Source organism: Poecile atricapillus, chromosome 3 (genome assembly GCF_030490865.1).
Source record: "Poecile atricapillus isolate bPoeAtr1 chromosome 3, bPoeAtr1.hap1, whole genome shotgun sequence".
Lineage (NCBI taxonomy): Eukaryota > Metazoa > Chordata > Aves > Passeriformes > Paridae > Poecile > Poecile atricapillus.
Window position 1 is genome coordinate 68,120,170 of NC_081251.1, and position 22,066 is coordinate 68,142,235.

Consider the following 22,066-nt stretch of genomic DNA (forward strand, 5'->3'; position numbering starts at 1 on the left):
GAAAAGCTAGGAGACAGATATTGAGTAAAATCACTGGAACTGAAATAACTAAGTATATATGTAGGTACTACTAATTTTTTAATTTGGAAAGGTTTGCAAAGAGCTATTCTTGCTGTCTGCCAACTTTTTTTCCAGGATTGTTTGCTGTTTTGTTGCCTTCCTGGATGGAACATGTTTTATTATTTCAGACCCTTTGAGGAAGCTGTGCATGATCAGATCAGAACATATTGCAGTTTATTTGCTGAAGTGTCCAGGTTTAATGATAATGGTGGAACAATAAGAGTTTAATAAATAAACTTAGGAGTATGCTGGTTTTCTTGACTGTTTCTGACAGTCTGTTTCCAGACAAATCTTTTATTCTTATCTGAAGCAAACAGAAGTTGTTAAGCTGTCAGTAGTGACTTTTTACCTGGATTCTAAAGAGGAAAAAAGTAGGCAATTTAATTTGAAAGGGTCATAAAGTAAAAAAAAACAACAGAAAATCTGCCTTGGCTATTGCACATACTGTGACTGTATGACATTGCTTGAACTGGAAAAAGAATTGATTTTCCTTATCAATAATTTAACATCTTCAAAATATGCTTGAAGCTCTTCAGAGAATTAAGATTTGGCTCAAAAATACATTTGGCTTCAGATTTGATACCAGCTTGCTTAACGTGATTTGTCATGTACTGTAGACTTTAATGCAGGAAGGAGGGCAGTCTTATTAAAGTTATAAATCTGCTCCTGTAAAAAGCTGCTTTTATTTATGTAAGTCACCAGGAGCCACTTTTAGAAAATGCTGGGAGATAAAAACTAAGAACTGCTGGTACTGAAGCTGATTGATTCCAGTGCACATGAAGGTACAAACAGCATGAGGAAAAGTGTGGAGTTGCCATAACATAAATAGGATATATATACATACCTGCTTATTCACATGGGCATAAAGGTTTTATCTCACTACCTGCCAGGCATTTTGTCTACGTGGTCTCAAAGATGGTCCATCTTAAAAACGGAGGTGACTTCTCAATGTGCTCCTATTGCCTACTTGTGATGGGGAATTATAAACCTGAATTCAAACATTAGCTTCTCGCTTGACCTTCTGTGATGGAGCCTACTTGAGCAGCACCAGGACATATGTTCCATGAACTATCTCATTTGAACTGCCTCTACTTAGGATTCACACAGCAGTGGTAGCATCGAAAGGACAATGAACTCCTTGTTATGGCCTTGTGCCAAGTGTTTTAAAGCCTAATGGAAGTTTTAACCATCTGAAAATCAAGGTACTGCTGGAGGGTGGCAGCTGGAGTGAAGGAGACAGTGCCATGCTGGTTCCTGCTCAGCCGGGGGCAATCCTTGCATTTGGTCAGGTTCTTGCCTTTCAGGGGTTTACTGTCCACACTAAGGTGTAGAGTTACGTTTTGATAAAGGTTGAGCTGAGGCTACTGCCATCAACAAAGGTGAGCATATGGCTGAAACATAGATCCAATGGGTACACTAGGGCTAAATATTGGAGGGAATAACAGGTTAAAGCAGAGAATTTTGAGGAGAATAGAGTCTAGTGAAGGCTGACAATTGGAAGATGAGATTCTGTTGAAGTTACATAAGGGAGGTGTTATGACTGGTAGCAGTGCAACGAAAGAAGGAACAGGTAGTGAGAAACTAAGATTCAGGTGGCCTAGGGGGCTAGACAAGCTGGAATATCTGAAAAATTATGGAAAAAGGTGTTGGGAAGGTAGAATTAGAAAGAAATTATAAATATGACTCTTTAGCCAGAAAGGCTAAGGAAGAAATACAAATGAAAGCACGGTTTGAATAATTCAAAGAAACCTGGCTGGTATGCCAGAACACATTCTTTCCTGCAATAAAACCAAGCTGCGACCCCTCTTCCTAGCCTTATAAGGAAAGGTCTGAAGGACCCTGAGATAACTAAAAATATGCAAAAATAGCGATTTCTATAGGTTGCACACAAATGTTACTGTATTAGTATACTTAGAAAGATTGGTTAGTAAAGGAATAGAATATTCAAAGGTATAGGTTATATAAGTAATTGTAAAAGCGAGTTTGCTCTCTTGGTTCTCTTAGCTCTCTCGGCTCTCTTGGTCTCTCTTGCTACTCTCTTACTACACCTCTCTTGGTCTCTCTCTTGCTACTCTCTCTCTTTTTTCCCCGGCTCTCTCACTTCTGTTCTGTTACTCTCTTTCTTAGCAATCTTAAGTCTTGAACTCATGTATTCATATTTTACTGTCTTTTGTATTGTTCTCTCTGAGCCTGCTTTGAGCTCTATCTGCTGGCTCATAGCAGGCTCCTTCTCTCTCTCTCTCTCTATCCCGCGCCCTGAAATAAACTTCTAACACCTAACTCGATTATAGAGGTCTTTGCCGTGTCTCAGACCGTCCCCAGAAAGGGTCTCCTACAAAAAGGAGCAGTAAAAGGCTTCATAGGAGGAAGGCAGTTGGAGGATGCTTCCATATGCTGTATTTTAGGTCATTCTACAGAACTTTCAGGGTGAAGCATTTCTCATGAAAGTCTCCTCTCATAATCTAATTGTTAATGGCTAGCTATATTTTTAGATTTTGTTGTTATGAGAAAAAATTAATCACAAGGCTTGTATGTTTTTCTGTAAGTTGTCATACTGTATGTATGGAGTGGCACAAGTCTATATGTATAAAAGGTGGTAGGAAAGTTGATTATTTAAACAAGTAAGGAAGACATTGGACAATAGCTGGTATTTGGTCTTCAGACTTCTGAAAGGAGAGAGAGCTGTGTTGTAATGTATTAGAGTTCCCTTTTAACTCTCTGGAGTTTTGAACTCAGAATGTTTCCTTACATGAGAAATACTCCTGCCTAATATATTTGTAAACTGACAGTAAGTTTTTGATAATATGATAAGTACAATCTGTTTCTTGCAGCGCATGAAATTCTGTAGAAAAAGGGACTAACACTTTTCTTAGATATTTCGGGCTTGATAAAATAAATTGGTTTTTCAGATAGGATTGATGCCTTTCATATATTTGCAGTGTGTTGAATTTTAGATATTATTAGCAAAAGAGAAATATAATTATATAAGGAAGTGTTCATTTCTGCTTTAGTACTGGACCAAGTAATCCATGAGGGTTTGCAAAAATCAGCTGAAAAACACATTAGAACTCTTTACAGAAGAAAATCACCATTATAAATAAAAGGCCACCACTCTCCTTTAAGCTTTTTCTGTTAATGTGTTTTCTTAAAACTGCCTGGTAAATCTATACCCTTATTCGCAAATTGTGCTATAAATGTGGCTATCTGGAGAATGTGATTGGAGCTGTAAAGGAATTCTTTTTTTCACCACATTATGATTTTGCACAGTATGCTTTCAAGTGGTGTTGGCAGAGTTCTACTTGCAGTGGTTATGCTGATTGTATGTCAGTGTATTAGGTAAAATTCTAGCCCTTCAGGGAAAATCAGTACTGGATAAAAATTAGTCTGTAGGAAACCTGTTAAATTTACTGTTAGAAAGAAAAGAAAATATTATGTCTGAGAAACCACATGTGGTGGGAAGTCCACTGAAGTACGATGCTGGCCTAGGGGGAAATTGCAAAAATATGGCCTGTGTTTGCTGTAAGGCTGTGGTGAATCTGAGGTGTGATATGGCAAACAGGAGTTGGCTGCATCTAAGATGGACAGTGCCCAACTCTCACTGCCTGACTTGCAATACCAAAACAAAGCACTTTCCCCCCTGTATGTTTCTATAGCTTTAGTTAACGGTACAGACAGCCCAGTGGACTACAGAAGTGGGAGCATACAACCAAGGATTGTGTTGAATTTCCTTTACTTTTAAGTTTTTTTCCTATTCACTTCTGCTAATAAAAGAATGCAGAGAGAGAATTGATGAACCTAGGCAAAAGAGAAACTGGAGCCAAATGACAAATTATGGGTTTAGGAGACTGAGGGTTCCTGGCACCAGACTACTGGTTTCTGACCATTGTGCAGAACCCAGTGACACCTCCAGAAGACACCTGTCAAAGGCTAAATCTAATTGTGTTAAGCATCACTTCCTGCAAGCTTTTGAATGTGTGAGGGAAACTTTTTGTGCATTTTTAGTTTATAACCACTTATTTTTTTATAACCACAGAATTTTTTTTCCAATTCTTTGGAATGGGAAAAGAAAAAAACATAACTTTGCTGTTCTCAGACTGTGTTGTGTTTGCAGTTACTCACTGAGATGAGAACAAGTAACTAATTACAGATAAAGTCTCAAACTAAATTTTGCAGAATTGGCTGATAGGAACACTGGGTACTATTCTCATCACCTCAGTTTCCTATGCTATTGTGCATCAGATGGATTTCTAAGGTGCTTTATTTACAATAGATAGAAACATGAGTTCCAAGTCTTTAGCACAGATGGAGCAGTTATTTTATATAGCACTAAAAGGTTTATAAATTCACGCAATAAAATCAATGATGCAGTTTCCTGCTTTTGGCTTCATGGTCAAAACTGATCAGTTGATCAGAGAAGCTAATTTCTTTTATACTTCATGATCAAAAAATGGCTTATGAAGCACGGCCTTTCCTTCTCACAATAAACATCTGTTTTTTCTGACTGTAATTCTGATGACAGTGTTGCATGTACTTTGAATACCAGGTGCAAACATTGAAAATCATAAAGAAAAGGTCTTTTAACTTTCTCATTTCTTGATGGCATTTTGATCCAGTCACAATGAAAAGAGAGGGAAGATAGTTGAACAGGGATAGGGATATAGTTGAAAGTGAGTGCAGTGATCAGTGAGAACACATTCTGCCCTTTGGATGATTTTCATTTTCATTGGGGAAATCCCACATGCTTGGACAAGGGATTGCTGTCCTACCACCTGCTTTATTTGTGCTGACAGAATGCCTTCGCTGGTCACACAGAGAGAAGACTGAAGCAGTATGCTATGAGATATTCAGACCTGTAAGCCCTGTATTGGACAATAAATGTAAATAAAAGTGGATGACTTTTGGATTATTGTTTCTTTTACTTCTCAATAATATGGTTCAGCCTGACTAGTTTTCCAGCAGTGGCTGTGCAGTAGTTTAGAAGCAGCTGTTAGAAAAGGCAGAGCTCAGCTTCTAGGGCTGGATGTGCTCAAGAGGGCTCCAGAGATGTTGTTTTTGAGAAGCTACGGCATGCGTGGGTGTTTATAGAGACCCTGGGACTCCTCCTGTGGGAGTGCTGAAAGAGAGGAGGGAATAGCTTGCTATTGTTTAGTTTCTTATTCTTGACTGGGGCTGTCTAGAAGGAGGAATACCCCACCTGCACCATCTCCCTTGGGTGGAATGAAGGAATATCCTGCAGGAGAGGAGCAGCTGGGGAGCTCTAGTCTGTAGAGACATGAGTAGTCCTCTGGTCTACCCAAAGCTGATTTTGCCTTTTGTTTACAAGTGTGTTAGGATCTATCTACCTAAATAGATGTCTGGATTAAAAAACAAAACCAAAACCAAAAAAACACGTTAGCTTTTCTCACAAAAGAATGCTCTGAGTAATGGCTGGTACTGCTAGCAGGCATACAGCATGTATGGAAGAATGAGAACGAAGATTATCTGTGTTTCTGCATCCTCCAAAAGTTTTGAAAAATCCAGTTCTTCTCTTTTATGTTAAGCTTCAAATACTCCCTCTGGAAAGGGAAGAAAACATTCTTTTAGCTGGTTTTGGTGCTCTTGGCCTTAACTAATAAAGGGCTTCCCTGTCTTCTCTCATGAATGATTTACAACTGGTTAAATAACCATTTAAATATCTTTTGAACTCTTACTATTGATAAACTTTCCCTCTTCACTATTTTCTAGGGGATGGTGTGGTATTCTAAATATTTTTTAGGAAAGACTACCCAATTTTTCTAAACCCTTTTAAGTGCATTTATAGGAAAATGAGGGTGTGTCTTTTTAATGTCATTGCTTTCCTCTTTTTGATATCTTGTCAGAGAGATCATCTTGAAAAGTGTCCCTGAATAATAATTCTACCTTATTATTCCTTTTTCACTATCCTGCTGTAGTCTGCATTGTGGTTAAGATGCCATTGTACTTTGCACTGCAAAATCATAAACTAAAGAGGGATGTCCTAGAGACTTAGCTGTACAGGATGTATCCTTCACTAGCTGTCTGTGGAAATTCACCATTTTTCCTCCCAGTACCTAGGGTTTTTTATCTCCTAAGTATTTAGCTGCTCTTCATTCAATCTCTGGCAGTTACTTGGCTGGATCAGTTGCTTATGCACTGTCTGTCTGAGCTCTGCCTCTTGCTGTGTTAATGATGCCAGGTGCTGGTGCTTCTGCAGAGTATAATTACCTGGTAGCAAAGTTCATCCTGTCTTTGGTGCTGTCTTTGGCAGTCACAGTTCTGTCCCTTCTTCTTTCAGCCCCTTAGAATATAGAACGATACTGTCCCCTAGCCTTATGTACATGTGTCTCTTAACTCAGACTTCAGAGCTTATTCATTCCCTGCTGATTCAAAGTGACAGCTGTGCCATCAATCTGTTTGTGAGTTTTTTCCCCATTTGGTGTGTTGGAGATGCTTTGCTTCACACATAGGCTCAGGAATGTTGTCTGGCCCCTTGTGCTCTGCAGGTCCGCTGCACCTGAGTCAGAAGTTGGAGTTAGACTCCATTGGTGTGAGCACTTGTGATTTCAGTGGCAGAACTCCTATCATAGGAGGGAAAAACCAAGGAAGAGGACGTAGGTAAGCCACGTTTGCAGACTTGGGACAATTCATACATAGTGTTCTATATCTGCTGTGCAACTGGCAACAGACATGCCACTCATTTCAGTATTGCTTGTCTTTCTTCATTCTGGTTACTGTTGAATTTCAATATTTGTCCTTGCTGACTGCCACATTGCTGAGTTTGACAGGTTGTCACCAGAATTTGAGTCTGCTGACATAATTTTTGCATATATTTAGGTAGAGATTCAACTGGTGGTTATCCTGTGTCAGAGTAGATCCTGCTTTGATGGTGTATAGTAGAAGATTAGGAGAGGGTGTGTTTTGAGAGAAAGAGGACAACTGTATCTCAGATTTATCTGATGAATCTTTCAAAGAGTTGATTTAAATATAGTATGAAAATATAGTATGAAAATATTTCCTGGGTAAGATGTATGTTGGGTTGAATACCAATGCAATAAAAAGTAACTGTAGTTTTTCCTTATTTCCATTACTGTGTATTGGTGAAAATTGCAAGATAATTTTTTCTGTAAAAAGATTAGTCAGAACTTGATACTTACCAAGAAGCCATGCTATTTTAGGGTGATAAAAATTCTCGGAGTTCCTTGAACAATCAAGACTGAAATCATGCAAAATAAACTTATGTTGAACTGTATGTCATGCTTCTACAGAATGCATAAATTACTTGCAATAAATCTTACTTTCTGGGATAACTGTGTTATTCTTGAAAATTAGATGAAAAGATACATTTTCTCCTTCCAGTAAAAATCCTGCTGTAGTAATTTTTAGCTAGGATTATCCACAGACAGTTGAAAAATTAAACTTTTGCATTAGTGAACCTGTGGGCTTCTTCAGGAGACTCCTCCGTCAGGTTTTAATTCTTATTAAAATCATTAGAATTTTTAAAAGATGGAACAGTTCTTTGTACAAAATGACTAGAAAATATTTTTTTTGTTTTGTTCTGTATTGTTTTGATTGAGTTGATATATAAACACAGTTTTTCTTTCTAAGAGTCAGGCTATTTATAGAATTATATAGGAAAGAATGGAACAGAACTTGCACAAGGGAATATTGCTACATCACTCCCTTAGCACCATCAGCACCAGAAAGATTCATTTATTCAGTGTGCCTTTTGAGTTTCCTCTGAATTTCAGAGTTCAGACTTCAATGAAGTCAGAGTATCTCGAGCAGAAAGAGATAATATGTTGAGATTTGAGTTTCCCATATTCTTTGATGTCCTAGTGCCAAACTTGGTGTATATTTTCCATTTGAAATAAATGAACATATCCACCTGATTCCGTGGAGAATTCTTAAAAACTAAGGAAGTTCATAATGGGATTTTATCTCTGAGCCTAAGTCTAAAATGTTGCATGTTTTTCCTTGCACCTCACAGATTTGTCATGGTTGTGGCTTTTTATGTGACCATAGTAATCAAAGGGGCATCACACATTTTTGTTTGAATGGATTTAAAAATAAAACTAAGAAAGTTCTCACATAAAGTGGGGAAAGTTCTAATAGGTAATTCTAACCTAGGTTGTTTGTTTTAATTTTTAGGCAAATATTAACACATGCTCTGTGCTGTTTCTCCAACCCTAAAAACTTACAAATGAACACTAATGAAACAAATGGTATAAAACGTTTTATTACCAGAGTAATTTGACAATTTCATTTTGTGGATCTTTAGAGTCTCTTGCCATGACTCTCCAATTTTGGAGGTCTGTTTTTAAAAGAAAATAAATTTTCTGACACTCTATTTGGAGAGGGGAGAAAACAAAGCAAATTTTCTTGGATAGTCTTCAGACCAGGAAAAACCTACTTGTGTTGTAATCTTTCCTGCATTTTCTGTGGCTTGAACAAAACCATGTCACCAAAACTTTGACTTCTGTGGAGATATTCAAAAAACTTCAGATATTGCCATCAGTCTGGGAGTTGGGAAGCCAGTGGGTAAACAGGAACCTAGAGTGCTTTCAGCATGCTTCTACTCTGCTCAGAAGACTCACAGTTGACATGGCAGAGATGGTGTAATCACAGAACATTTAGTTGGAAAAGACACTTAAGGCCAGGTCTAACTGTAATGGTACAGGTTCATTTCCTTCCTGCCTTTTGTAGGCCTGGGATATCTGCCCTTGCTGTAGACACCATTATTCTGATGAGAGAGGTAGATAAGAAACACAACTACTAAGAAAAGCTTCCTGCAGGTGGTGGTGCTGGTGAAGTCAAGTATTTTCCAGGTGCATGTTTCATTCTAGTGACAGTGGTATCAAGAGGATCAGATACCATATGGATTTGTCAGGTTATTTAAGAAAAACCATCACACTATGTATGGAAGTGGGAATGTGCTTCCAGTAGCATCTGTAATAGCCTCAGGAGCAGATCGTTATGTGTCTTCTTGCTTGGTCTTCAGGATGCTGCTTTTGGGGTTACTAAAAAACAGTGGAGAAGGTGGCAGAATAAGCCATTTCCTATAAAATGGGAAATTAAGTTCAGAACAGAAACACATTCTGTTTCTTGAAATAAATAAAAATTAAGCCAAATATGAACTAAGTCAAACATGAGATATTCATGTGATAGGTTTGCTTTCTGTAGCATTCTTGTCCACATTTGATTTTTTGGATGTGAAGAAGTTTACTGGCAGGTTAGGGGTGGAAAGTGATATCTGGCTTTGATTGCAGCATAATCCTTGTAGAGGTGGCAGCAAACGGGCCTGCATGCTTGGAACAAATAGTAAAGTAGAAGTCAGAGTCAGTACATTTGTGTGAGGTGTTTACTTTGAGATAATATTTACTTATACAGTGGAGCATGCTCCTATTGTACGATGAAAGTACAGCCAATAATGGTGCTCTGAAGAGTTCCTTGTTTTCTAAAAGCAAATATATTGCTGTACATGAGGGAAGGAGAAAAAACGTTAATGTCTAGGAAACACAAGTGTGCAACAGTTCAAGGCTCTTGATTATCAGTCTTCCCAATGAGTTCTGATTGCATTGATATATATATATCTTTAAAATTTACCCTAGGTACATCATATTTTATCTTTTATTGCATATCAGCATATGGTGATACCCAGAAAGGTGATGTAGCTGCTGTAAGTCTCTGGCAGTCCAATGAACAATTATGACAAGAATTACTCATTTTTTCCGTATTGCTTTTTGCTTAAATGCAGAGGCTCGTAAAATTGAAGGTAGTCCAATTAAACTTGGCAGACAGTTGCTAGTTTGCATTGTTTCAAAGAAAATAACTGGAGAGAAGATGAAAAAAATTAGTAAAATTAGAAGTCCTACTTTGTTTTTGGTTTTTTTTTTCAAGTTCTCATGAAAAGACTTTGGCTTGGCATTAACCACTCCACGTGACAGTCAGTTTGATTTGAGTGTCACTGAATACTGTCTCCAGCTTCTGTTCCCCAAGCGTCTAGATGAATCTTTTTTTAGGTGTACTGAATTAAAGATTAATAGCAATAGGGAAGGGAATATGGAAGGGTTAACTCTAAGGCATTACAGGCTTGACTTACTACCTTTTAGAAATTAATTCATAACAAAGATTCTTATGAAGTATTGAATTTCATTAACTACCTAAGTCTATTCCCATGTAAACTTAAGCCTTCATTCTTTCAACCTATGTTTAAAAGTTTGAATATGTATGAGTGAAGAAACACTAAACCCAGACTTTGGTTCATTATCACAAAACACAATCACCGGTAATTCTCCTATTATTTTCTTTGAATGAGAAAATGCAGTGTATCAAGTTTTTGTGTGTGTGTATGTTCTGCAGTGGTATTCAAGTCAACAGTGCAGAGTGGTACTAGTTGACATTAGGAGGATTTAAGAACTGAGTGACTTTCAGTATGTTTTTTGCTTTAGGAAGGTGTTAGAAACTCTTGTATATATGGAACTGAAATGAAGTAACCTCAGGTTATGTTACAGAGTCTTTGCAGTCTGAAAGTTCAGTGTCCAGCCTATGCTAGCTCTCTACCTTTCCTCTGTGATGAATGGAAAGAAGTAGATACCCCCAGAGACCTGCAGCAGGTGAGTCTGCCAAAAGGATTTACAGAGGAAGATAGACAAGAAAAATACTTTGCTTCTTTGTGTCTTTCATATATTCTTACAGTAAACATTAGGTGTGAAAATATGAGATAATGTAATCAGCTAAATTTACTCCTTTATAATAAGTAAAAATGAAGATTTAAAAGGGGGGAAAAATAGATATTAACACAGGGTTAATATACTATTACATTCTGTTACAAATTTTTGCCATCTGAAGGGCCTGCACTTAAAGGTTGTACTTAAGGAGGAAAAAGCGTTGGTTTGTGTAGTAATAAAGTTTATGCTATTCTAGTTCAGACTGCCAATCCACACATAAAACCCCATAATTTTTCTCCCATAGTCCCAATCAGTATTTTTTTCCATGTGGCCAATTCTGAATATATATAGAAGAGATGAAATGCTAATTAGTAAATAATTTGTTACTAATTCACAGCAATGTCTATCTGATATGATTTGATTGTCCATATAAGTAGCTCTAAGACTTTTTTAAGTCTTAAATTTCTGCTTCAGTGATATGTGTTATATAAAACAGCAGCTCTTCCTGTTCAAAGAGGAAAGACAGTCTTTAGACTTTACCTTTTGTTTTGAGGAAGTATTTCTTCTTCAGGTAAATAGTTCTGTTTATTTTCTTAGATTACATTTTTTTTTCATTTCCTGTCCTCTTCAGCTTGTGAGCTGAGAGCTTGCTGGGAAACGTGAGATATTATCTTTCACCTAAATACCCTAGAAGAGGAGTGGGAATCAGCAACAGGTTGATGAGTTTGGTTCTTCAGTCCAGAAATTCCAAGCACATAAAAATCACCCCTCAATCTTCCTTGTTCTTAGACTTCTCATAATTTGTCCATATGCCTAAATTGATTGTACAGCTGAGAAAGTTACCTTTGTGGACAAATGACTCCAGGATTACTCAGCAGTGTAAAGCAGTATCTGTCCTCCTTCAGATTCCTGTACAATCTGTCTCTCTGCCTACACACCAGCTCTCACTTCTTTCCGTGTTCCAGTATCTACTGCCTCATATTCTCAGTTCATGTCCTTTTGGTAGAACCAGTATTGCTTTCTCCTTGAGTTTTTGAGGTGGCCTTTCCAGGAGAAAAATTCTTCTTTGCTCTTCATCCAAATCTATTCCTCTCTTTTTCTTGTAGAACCTTAATATGAAATACACAATTTAATCCTCCCTAAAGAATAGTGGTTGAAAATGTAGGATCTCTAACCACCATCTTGGTTGATAACAGTCCAAAACAGCAAGGACAAGGAAATGCCCAATCACTGCAGCCTTCACCATCTTCTTGAACTCTTCAGGAAAATTCAGGCTATGACCAACACCTTTTGTGGGCATAAATTTAGTCCAGCAGTTTTTGGTAGATTTCTAAGCAATTTCAACACTTTTAAGAGAAGTGCTAGACAGCTTTAATGGATGACTTGATGATATGGCCAGCTTTTTGTATATACTTGCTTATTCATTCTTATTCATTGCATATTTTAGCTTAGCAAGTGAATCGTGTCAGCACAATTACATCATACTGTATAAGTCAGGAGGTTTGCTCACACATTAAAATTCATCCAAAACAGAACTGAGCCTTGGTTAATGGGAAGGAGAAATTACAGTCTGAAACAAATAATTCTTGCAGCAAGAACAACCAAGAACTATTTTTAGAAGACAGTGAGCATGTACATTTCTAGAGAGCCAAGGACTGCTCAACATGACAGCATTTGTCATAAAATCGGTAGGAGGGATACCTGCTTAAATTTGGAAATGAGGAAGAATATCTGTATTAAACTGAAAAGGTTATTTTAAGGGTGTAGCCCTTGCCTTTGTGATTTTTTTCAGTATTAGATGTGTTATTTTCACAAGCTGTACTAGTTCAGTTTCTTTCTCCCTCCCTCCCCTCCCATCTTTTTTGAAGGAGTGGGAAGGAGTCACACATCTTTAGTGCATCTTTAATGTGATAGTCTGAAGATAATTCTAATACTTACAGTAACTGTGATGAATAAAGAAGCTGTTACCCTAACTTCATTACTTTTGCACTGTACCATTACAAATATGATATCACTATCAGAAAAATTTGAGTGTGCAGTCTTTTTAAAAAGACCTTGATTATAACTCTACCAGCCAGTTGTTTGGCAGTCCATATGATGCAATAGTATTTCTTCTTGTGCACTAACTGGAATATGGATGGGTGAGGGAAGAAAGAACCAGTTTGGGCCTTAAGACTGTCTCTCTTAGGAAACTTAGAAGGGCTAGGGATTGTGTTTCAGCACTGCCCCTTGATTCCGTATTCAGTGAATTTCCTGGTGCAATTTTCACCAAAGGCAATTGCTTTTTTTTTTTTTTTTCTGAGAATACCTTGTGATGGATATCATGGAGTAGTGACCATTTGTAATAAGGAAGAAACCCCCTTTGTTTTGAGGGAGTACAGATTAGCCATATGGATGCAAACTGTAATGCTACACCTCCCAAAAGGAAGGGAATGGAGAGTAGCCTATTTCATTTCCTATAGAAATTCAGTTCTATGGCCAAGTAAGACAAGGACTTGGTGATAGGACAGAGGTCTTAAAGGAAGCAATTATGTAAAGAATTGGAATTATTTTCAGTAATTGAAGTAGTGGGAGAAACAGAAGTATCTTGGAGGAGATGGCTGTTAACTTGAGTCTGTAGCAGTATGCAATTATTGTAGATAACAAATGTGGCTAAAATGAGTTCTCCAAGAACAATAATGTCTGTATTTTTAAAAATAAATCTAGAATTTAATTTTTGTTTTATACATAAAAGGTAAACCATCTGCAAGTAGAGAATGGAGTGCTGTCTGTAGGTTTTGAACCCAGAAACCTCTGGAAATTCGGGAAATCTTGCCTGAAGTTGCTGAAACAACTTGAAAAACAGCTGTATGTATAAAATCACCTTTGCTTAGCACTGAGAGTCAAGTACTGATCATTGTTCAGAAGTAACAGGAAGTAGCTGATTCCTTAGCCTAGTTTTCCCCACAAAGTAGACTTGAATTTAGTCAAAATATCAGGATCTGCCTTTCAATCTTACTTAAATCCAGAATTAAACGATGAAGGTATTTGTTAGATTAAAATACCAAGCATCCTTTCCCTAAACACTCTCCTTATATTGAAACAGGGCTCACAAATCCTAAGATAGGGTTTGTATTGAACACTGATTTTTGGAAAACTAATGTTATTTTCCAGTAGAAACAGTATTTTCCTAAAAGCCTACAGAAAATCCAGGTCTACATAATTTGTGGAATGTATGAAAGTCCTTGCCTTACATGCTTAGTGTCTCAAAATACAAAGCAAATGCAATTTTTTCCTTCCAAAATAATCCATCTTCTGCTTGAAATTGCACAGGTTTTCCTGTATTTTGGGTCTTTTACAAGCCATTATTTCTAGTCTCTTTCCCTCAAGCGAAACATACTGCTATGATCCTAGGTATACCACACATAGCTTTTTTGAAAGGTGAATGTCTTTAGGGAGAAGTGCCTGTCTGCATGCTAAAAATGTTTTTTCTTTCTCTTACTGTGTTCCCACCTCTCTCTTTGATGATAAAATCCTTTTTATGTTCTTTTATTCTGTTTCTTATATCACTGTACTTGACTTACTATGGGTCAGAAAGGTTTTGTACTATTGTCTCTTGCCTTTAAATTCATGGCCCTAATTTTGTCTCTTATTGTTCATCTGCTTGCTTCGTACCTGCAAATTTCTCAGTTTTATTTTGCTCCCTGTGACAGGGTGGCTGTCTTAGTGCTGTTTGCCGAAGTAACACGTTTTAAATGACCTGCTCCCATTTGTGATCTGGTGCAATTGCACTTTTCTGTCCCATAGATGTCTCTTGTATTCATATTAAGTGTCTCTGTTGTGTTATGTGTCAGAAGCAAGCTCACTGGGTCCTTAGGATGCTGCTGGAATGAGGTTTCAAAGGAGCCTTCTCAGGTGGGTTTCCACAGGGTCTGGAGACCAAAGCTCCTTTCCTTACTCTACCTCAGGGAGCTGTGGTTTCTCAGGTAATTGCCATGAAATGGGATTTTGAAAGCTGTGGAATTGCTAGGCCTGTCCTCACCTATGGGGGTCCTGTTGTTCAAATTGGGAAGCTGTGGCTGTCCTGAGAAACACTTCTGGATTTTTCTGCACTTTGGGAATGTGTGCCTTGCTTGGAGCCCTGTGCACATACTCTGAGTACTCCTGAGCTCCTGCCTGCATTGGTAGCCTGGAAAGTCAGAAAGCCAATACAGAAAGTATTAAAAATTATATTAAAAAAATAATAAAAAAATTTCAAGTAAAAAATAAAAAACTGGACAGAGGAAGAAAAAGGGTATGTCTGCTCTCTCAGCAGCAACCACTCAATCTCAGCAGTGTAGCTGAAGGGTGAAATTCAGGCCCCAATGAGCAAGTTGGACTTCGAGTTCCCTACACAAGAAATGAGCTTTTCAGGTCAGTTAGCACTCGCTTTGTGAAGTCAGTGTATTCTTAACTAGGGAAACAACACGGGAAAGGAAGAAGGTAGTTTCTCAGCAACCCATAACTGGTTTGTGCTGCCAGCAGCATAACTGGGGGTTAGAGCCCTCCAATGGTCTGTAATGGAGACGTTTCTCTGATAATCACACTTTCAATTTTTTTCCCATCTCTTTGAGAAATAATTTGGGAAGATTATACAGTTTATCTGCTTGTCCTGGATATAACTTAATTGCTGTAAAGCAGAGCAAATAGAAAGGAATTCTTTCCCATTTTGCCTTCCTGAAAGAGGTATTTTTATCATAGTATCTGGCAATTTGCAGAAAGTGAAATTTTTTGTTTACAACAAAAGGCAGCCAAACAAGACCCTGGACCCAAACCTTTGTATTACATCCCACTGGTATAGGTAGTAAGAGCAATATAAATTGGTACCTAAAGGTGGATACAGTAAATAATGTTTGCTTACAAAATGAGAGGTGAAGATTCTTGATTTTTTTTCCAAGTCATCTAATTTAATTTTCAGTGTAAGTTAAAACTGTTAATTATTATAAATCACAAAGCATTTGGTGACCTGAGCAATGTTAAACTGCATGAGTAATGAAAATATGTTTCTTTTAATTAAACATATTTTTGAAAAGTTAAAGATCTGAAAAAAAATTAATCATGCATTGTGTCCCACTTTTGATGCCCTAGAAAACTCATTTTTCAATTCCCTTTTTTGCTGCTTCACACATTTAATTGTAATATTTTAGATACTGTTCCAAGAAAATCTTCAAAAATATTTTATCAATGTTAAATGGAGCCAGTTGAACTTTACCATATGGACAAGTTTCTTTGTTGGTAGGGGTGCCTTATTTAGCTCAGACATCAGTGTTGCATTTGTTTAAGTGATTACTTATTTTTAAAGGAAGAGATACAACCTTTTTAATGACCGATTAGAACTTTTGAAGGTCAAACCTGATTTCTTGCCTCTTAATTTTGATGCTTTTTTTGTTTCCTAGAGATGATTTCTGCTAGGCTGCTTTTAACAGGTTTTAGAGCTACTTGGCTTCCACTGTGAGAATAATGTATTTTTTGTCAAGAGATCAGGGCAAAGAAGGATCTTGAGATATTGCAGAAAATTTAGTATGTTGAAAAAGCAAAACTCCTCACCTCCTTGTGCCCATGGATGAAGCAATGAATATTTGGTATCAGTAAAAACTATGATAGCATTTTCTTTTTTTTTTTTTCAATAGTGATTTGAGGAGGAAGGAAGGGCCTGTGAGGTGAGGATGCCTCTGTTACAGTTGGTAGCAAAAGCTGAATAAAGCATCTCATTTCTCTGGAGTTGTAGGAGTTACTCTTAGGGGATTTTTGTCCCAGAATGAAAACTGCAGTGTAAGTTTGGCTGCTTAGACATGCAGTCATTGCTTCAAATCACTCTCCTCTTTGCATCCATTGCCCTAGTAACTGTAGAGTAGCAATTCCTTGCTTTTCTGCAGACTGCAGGAGTCAAGAATCAGCACTCTGTAGGAGGAGGAGGAAGTGTGACTTCTGTCCTGTTCATTTCCCTCTGAATTGCTGGCATGGAGAGGTTACCCAGGTACCATTGCTCAACTGCTAGGTAGTAAAATTGAGAGAGGCCAGAGTGAAGAGGATGGAATTGGATGCAGCACGTGTACCCTTTGATGGTGCCATTATTACCTGGTGATATTTAGAATTGAAACATTTTCATGTTACTGTTAATCATCATTTGAGTTCATGACTTTATTCTCTTCCTACTCTAATTAAAAAATACTGACTTTCCATTGTCATAGATGCCTGCGTACAAATTATTGGGATATTATGTAGCCTTGGGAATGAGGTTGGGAAGGACAATCAATAGCTCTGTTGTGACTGGCAAAGCACTGTTACAATATTTAGAACATCAGTAACAGTATACTGGAACATGCTTCTCCAGACCAAAATGTTATTTGGTTGGCTAAAAAATGTGGTTAGGTTGGTGTGTGTACTTACATTTTTATATCTTCTGTTTGCTTCCTGGATGTGAGTTTCATGTCTGATGAAACTTGCTGTCAAAGTGATTGTTGAAAGTGATTGTTGCTTTGCAAGGTATTATCTGTCCAAATTGTAGGGTTGGTTCCGTATTTCAAGGTCCTTCCTCTTACATGTTTGCAAATTTTGATGTTTTAGGAGAATGAAAAATATTTCCAATGATGAGAACTGAAATGGGAATATGGCCATAGGAATAATCTCAAAACTACTCAGAAAGGAAACATGAACTCAACTGGGAAGAGCTGTGGCTGAGTCTGTGGACCTAATCTTTGGCCCCCAGAATGTCTACGGTACGCCAGAGGAAATATCGTGGTTGCTGCTTTTTGCTTGGTGAGCTTTTGGTCTGAGGTGAACTGAGCTGATGCCAGATTTCACTTCTGTTTATTCTTCCGCTATCAAATATGAAACCATTTTCTGTGATGATTTTATGCTAGACATAAGTGCATTATAATGACATAAAATGACATCTATTACAGACACTACATATCCAGACTGATGAATGTAGAACAAATAGTATTGTGAGGTCAAATTCACAGGGTAGAACCTTTGCATTACCGTCCTGTAGCACTGTCAGGTGACAAGATGCTGTATAAGAGAGGGAGTGTGAAAGAACTATGAACAGTGCTTAGAGTTTGTGTCTGTAAATTTCAGTTCCCTCTGACACATGAAAGCCATATACTTAGGGTTTTAGCCACCCTATTGTGGCTTTTCTGCCTTTAGAGAACTCCCTGAAATCTCTTTTGGCTTAGACTAGTAAATTAGCTTTTCATATTTTGCAGCCAGTTTTGTTCCTTGCTAGCTAAACTTATTCCTAGATAAAAAGCCATGCTCTTCCCCATCAGAATGTTGCTCAGAACTTGTTCCCTTCCTATTTGCAGTCAGGAAATAGATCAATTATCAATTGATCAATTGATTGATAACTGATCAAATGATGAGTTATCAATTCAAAGATTGGTTGTCTTTGTCCAGTAACAGTGGATTCATCTGCTCTGTACCTATATTGCTCTTTGTTTTCTTTTTTGTCCAATCTCCAAGTATTTTGGTTTCCTATAACTCCCTGAGTCTTTATCTTCATTTTCTTTTCTTTGTTGAGGTGAATAGCCAGGTGCATTCTTCGTTTCTATAGTGTTATTTTTTTTTTCAGTATTCTTGGATTTAGTTTTAATTTTTATTTCATTAATTTATCCTGAAAATCTAACCAGTTTTCAGAGAAAGTGGGATCAATGCTTGCTTTCTGAATTGTCTTCATTATTTCCTCTCTTTCATCTTAGTCCATTCTCTTACTTTACCACCAGAAGCTGCATAAGTTTCATTTGGCATACAGTCATTGAGATAGTGAAATCTGATTTCACTCTGCTTCCTTATTAAATAAGTAGTACTGTCCTTCCCCACTGTGGATCATTTTTCAGTCTGGATGTATTAATGCTACCTTCATGCATTCAATGTTATGACCTCTTTATTAATTTTCCTCTCTCTCTCTCTCTCTCTCTCTCTCTCTCTCTCTCTCTCTCTTTCTTCCTCTCTCTCTCTCTCTTTCTTCCTCTCTCTCTCTCTCTCTCTCTCTCTCTCTCTCTCTCTCTCTCTCTCTCTCTTCTGTTATCCATAGTCTAAATATCAATCCATGCCTAAATATCTTTGTTTCCTCGTATACAAGACAAGCCTTTATACTGTAACAATATCATGCTGGACAGCTGATAGGCCTTGCACAAAATTTCAGTTCCAAATCTAGCACAGTGAAGCTCTGCTTTCTTTAGTACCAGATTATTTTCACGCTCCTGTCTGTCTCTCTTCTCCTGCAAAAAATAAAGTTTAAACCATTGCTGTGTTGGGGGGGAAAGTAATTCTTTCATGCTAAGCATTTTATCTGTCACATACCTCATCAGACTTCAGTGTCTGCTTCTTGAAGTAAAACCTAGTGGCAAAACTGAATGCATGTATCCTTGTGTTAAGCAGTTTTTTAACTAGAGAGGGATACTGTGCACAGCAGTGAAATTCAGACATTTTGGAAAGAGAGTACACAGAATAAGATTTCTTTTCCTACATGTCTGACATCTTTTAATTTCCTTGTTGTTTTTCCTCACTGCCTGTGTATTTCAGGCTATAAGGTCAAGGGCTACTTTGATTTCCTTGCTTGCAAGGAAGTGGCATTATATTATATTATAGTTTAGTAAAAATGCATTTTTTACTCACTGACTCTCAAATATTGAAAGCTGAGGCAAGTATTATGACACAGAGTTTTTGTGAGACTTTTCTTGGCTATCTAAGCTATTCTGACTGACTACTTTGAACTACTAAATATATATCTAATTTAGATATACTGTTTTTCAGTAATAAATAGGTTGTTATGATTTTAGATAATACAGCCAAGAGTTTGGTGCTTTTCTAAAAGTAAATATAATTTGTTTTCCCAGCCAACTGTTTGGAACTATACATCTATACTCCGGAATTTAAGGAGGTTTCCTTTAATATTGAAGAAAATGGGTAGAAGTTGAATGTTTGTTATAATCTTGTAGGCTGAAGGAAAACAATCTTTGTGGTAAGGAGTGGATTCTGGGGAGGACTTGGGTTTATACTGTGGTTTGAAAAAACCCCAGCAAACCCACAAACCCACATCCCTATTTTGTGGTTCTACTACTTCTTTTTTTTTTTTTTTAATTTTTTTAAAATTTTTAATTTTTTTTTTTTAATGGGACTGTTTGGCTATCCTACACACCTGCTTATTTCCTTTTTGTAATTTTTAGTCCTTTGTGTTTCTGGAGAATATGGTTTAAAAAATAAAGCTCTTCTTTTAGCCTGAATGCTATGTAGAGTTTAAAAGAATGAAAACTCCATTCATTTCCTGTGAGAGAATGACTATATTTATTGTGTGTACTTGGATTTAAATGGATGTAGATTGGTTCAGTTTGTGATGCACAGTCAGCAAATTGATTTTGGCTGATTTAAACCTTTAGAAAAACAAGGCAACATTGGGGGAAGAAAGCTGTTATATTCTATTGTCTGTGGATATGAGGCAGGGAATTCATGAATGATAGACGGAACTTCAAACTGAAAGGTAGGGGAAGGAAAGAAAAATGATGAACGAAGCCTGTTAAACTGCTGAGCTCTCTTTTTCTCCAGTGCATTCAGCTCAGTGAATTAATGAGATTAAGTCACATCAGCTCTGATTGCTGGAGGGAATGAGCAAAGTGGGCAATTTCAGTAGTAGCTTGCATAGGCAAGTTTGGTACTTGCAGGCTACCAGTGATGGCATGCTGCTAACATTTGAAGCTATTTCCTGACTTGATAGCTGCCACTGTTTTTATTATTTTTGTGGTATGTGTAAGCTTTTCTTGCAGTCTAAAAAAGTATGTTGTAGAAAAATTGTTTCTCAGTAAGAGAAAACACCTGTCAGAACTGACAAAAACCTGCAGAAGTCAGCCATTATTCTGTATGTTTGGCATTTACCTATTTAATAGGAGTTTCTAGAAATTCTGTCTCTATGTGTAGAGGATGAGATGAGATACAATAAGGGGCAACTTTTACTTTTCAAAATTTCTCAGTTGCTCCCTCATCTCCCCTTATGAACACCTTCAAGATATCTACCCCCAAAACTACTTCAACAGCTTGCAAGAACTACCCTCTGCTAACTGTGACCAGTGTGAGGGTTTCTGGATTTTGTTTTCTCCTTTCTTTCTTTTGCTGCATTATTCTTATTTATCAGCTTGGTTCTTTGCCACACAAATTATTCCTTCAGCTAGTTCTCAGTGTTTCCTGTTAATTCTGTTAGGAGGTCTTTTGACAATTAATCTGTTCTGGTCTGTAACCATGGCATTCTCATACATGGTGCTCTTTCCTCCCTCCCTTTATAGGGCTTCTGAGTCCTCCTTTCTCTGGTCCTTTCATGCCAAAATATTCTAAATCAATGTCTTTCTAACTAATCCTTAATAGGTGGCTTATTCTATTTTGATCTGAGCAAGTACTGTCCTATGAATCAGGCCTGCATGAGAGATTTTATTGAGGAATGAAGGGGAAGAGCCTGTTCCTCAGTTTGTTGGCATTTTTTTGTTGGTTTAGTCACAAATAAAAATACTATGGGTATTATTTTTAACCTGAGCCTACTGTCAGATTGACTTAAGCAAACAGCGCGGGCTAAAAGCATTGTAGCTATATTTACAAAACCACCATCACTGTGTTTTCTTTCCTTCCTTTGTATGAAGTTGCTCAATAATTGGACACTCCTATGTGAAGTATGTGCCATCTGAAGATGCAGATATTAACCTACAAACTGTTCATCTTTGCCTCTTGGGAAAACGTTCTAAATACCAAGTGATAAGACATGCTGGGAGCAACACACCCTTATTTTAATTATTTTATCTGAAGCAGAAACAAAATGTCCTGTTTTGTGAACTCAGGGTTTGTTCTCTCTCAATAATAATTTTTTTACACAAAATGGAAAACATCCCCAAGAGCTATTTTGGAAGTTGGGAAATCAGGATTAAGAACCATGCTTGAGTCAAGGCTGTTATTATGATGAGATCCAAATTTGACTGAGACTCCTTTTTTTTATTATTTTTTTTTCCCCGCAGATTTCTATCCCTTCATGCTTGATTGATTTCTCCAGCTTGTAACTTATTGTAAGATCAGGGCTTATTAATCACGTGTCTTCCAGGCAGTTTTAAAGAAACGTGGTGTGAGGTTTCATTTCTATAAACACTCTCACTGTTTGATGAAATTATGGTAATACGTAATAACGTATAGCCAGTTGTGGTAACTCTTTTAGGTGGAAAAAATAAATCCTAGTAGTGTGTCAGCTATCGGAGCCTCGCTCTCTTTGCCTGAGAAAGCCTGCCCTCTTCTGGGTAAAGTTAGAACTGGATAAATTGTCAGGACTGCAGTGGAGCTGCTTGAGGTTGTTC

General features: G+C 37.3%; 1 protein-coding gene across 3 annotated transcripts in view; it reads left to right on the top strand.

Annotated features, from left to right (window-relative positions):
- Positions 1 to 22,066, top strand: part of RGS7 (regulator of G protein signaling 7) — a 266,876-nt gene that overhangs the window by 1,770 nt on the left and 243,040 nt on the right. The gene's annotated exons all lie outside the window — the stretch shown is intronic.